This window comes from Suncus etruscus, chromosome 8 (genome assembly GCF_024139225.1).
Source record: "Suncus etruscus isolate mSunEtr1 chromosome 8, mSunEtr1.pri.cur, whole genome shotgun sequence".
Classification (NCBI taxonomy): Eukaryota; Metazoa; Chordata; class Mammalia; order Eulipotyphla; family Soricidae; genus Suncus; species Suncus etruscus.
In genome coordinates this window covers 41,154,518-41,156,344 of record NC_064855.1, presented here as the reverse complement: position 1 = coordinate 41,156,344, position 1,827 = coordinate 41,154,518, and the positions used below count along the sequence as shown (strand labels likewise).

General features: G+C 39.7%; 1 non-coding gene across 1 annotated transcript; it reads right to left on the bottom strand.

The window, feature by feature from the left end:
- Nucleotides 1–1,720: 1,720 nt before the first annotated feature.
- On the bottom strand, nucleotides 1,721–1,827 carry LOC126016957 (U6 spliceosomal RNA). The gene has a single exon (XR_007498638.1). It is a non-coding gene; the product is annotated as a U6 spliceosomal RNA (small nuclear RNA).

Sequence of the window (1,827 nt, the reverse complement as noted above, 5' to 3'; positions counted from 1 at the left end):
CTGTTTTGACAGGTCACTGCGTGGTGTGGCTCTCTGACTCTCACAGTTTAAAAATTTGGCCCTTTGTGTCGAACTTGTTCACCACCCCTGGTCTAGAAGATGTGTGGGAACATAGCTTGAGGCAAAGAGCCAGAGGCACACAACTTCTCCATTCTGCTCTGCACTCCTCCTATTCAATAAACTTCTATTTTGTTGAGGTTTATTTTTATCATGAATAGATGTCAGATCATGTCAAAAGCTTTCTCTGCATCAGTTGATATGATCATATTATACTTTTTTCTTTCTTTAATGTGATGTATTATGTAAATTTATTTGCATATGTTAAACCATCCTTTCCCTTGGAATGAGTTCCACTTGATCAGGGGTTATGATTTTTTAAAATATGCTGTTGGATCCTATTAGCTAAGATTTTCTTAACCAGTTTGGTATTGATATTCATGAGGGATATTGGTTTGAAATTTTCTTTTTGAAATGTCTGTCTCCTTTGGATATTAGTGTAATTTTATCTTCATACAAGATATTAGGAAGGATTACTGAATCTTTGTTGGCTACCGTGACATGACAGTGGCCACTTTTGCAAAAACCTCTCTGCCATTTTCCAGTCCTACATGCTGTTTGCTACAAAGCCCCTGGGCCAGCAGGAAACAAGTAATAAATAATTTCTTAGCCCAGGGGAAAGGGACACAGCCTGGAATGAAGTTGGATTCCCCTAGCCCACATTCTTGAGTTAACAAGGTACCTTTTATTGTTTTGTGCAACATGGGTTTTTATTCCTTAAGAACTTTGTCCCACCATAAATCTGTTAAGAGCTTAGGAATGTGGCCAAACAAACTCTACCCAGAATCTAGCATGACCGCCCTCTGCCCCACTGCCCACTTTCCATATTTGGGGAATGATGTTATTTTCCTTGTTCCAACCTACCTGTCCTGTGTTTATACCTTATTTGGAATAATAAGATAGTCTGTGCACCAAAAAGAGTGATTGACATTACCTATGCCTGCCCCTTTTTACCTTGTCTATATAAGAAAATGCAGGGTCACATTAAACGCCTTTGAATGGAATTTCCTGTCTTGGGCCTTATTATTATAACCTCTCTTAGATTTTTTTCAAGGTGTGGCTGTGTGATCTGAGCTTTGCAAAATAAAGGTGCGGTTGTTCGTGAGCCTCTCGTCCACTCTCCGCTGGCCGGGCCCCTTCGGGGGGCTTATAGGACACCCGCAAGTCTTCAATGTTTTGGCAGAGCCAATGAGTAAAATAAAACTTCTCTAAAGCCAAGAAGTAAAGTAAAATTCTCTGACAGAGTTTTTGTTTATTTGTTTTTAGTGTGTGCCACAATTGGCAGCCTTCAGGGGTGACTCCTGGCTCTGTGCTCAGAAATTATTCCTGGCAGTCTTGATAAAGCATATGGAATATCAGGGATCAAACCTGGTTTTAGCCACATGCAAGGCAAACGTTCTACCCACTGTGCTCTCACTCTGACCCTTCTCTAAAAATTTGATAGAATTCACCAGTGAACCCATCTTGACAGGGACTTTTGTACTCGGGAACATTCATAATTACTATTTTAATTTCCATACTTTTAATTGGCCTATTAATGCTTTCTATTTCCTCCTTGTTAAGCTTTGGGAGATTACTTGATGCTTAGAATCTACCCATTTCTTCTAGGTTCTTCAGCTTAAGATCATAAGTCTATTCATAGTAACCTCTCATATATTTTTTTTTTAATATGGAACGCTTCACGAATTTGCGTGTCATCCTTGCGCATGGGCCATGCTAATCTTCTCTGTATCGTTCCAATTTTAGTATATGTGCTGCCGAAGCGAGCAC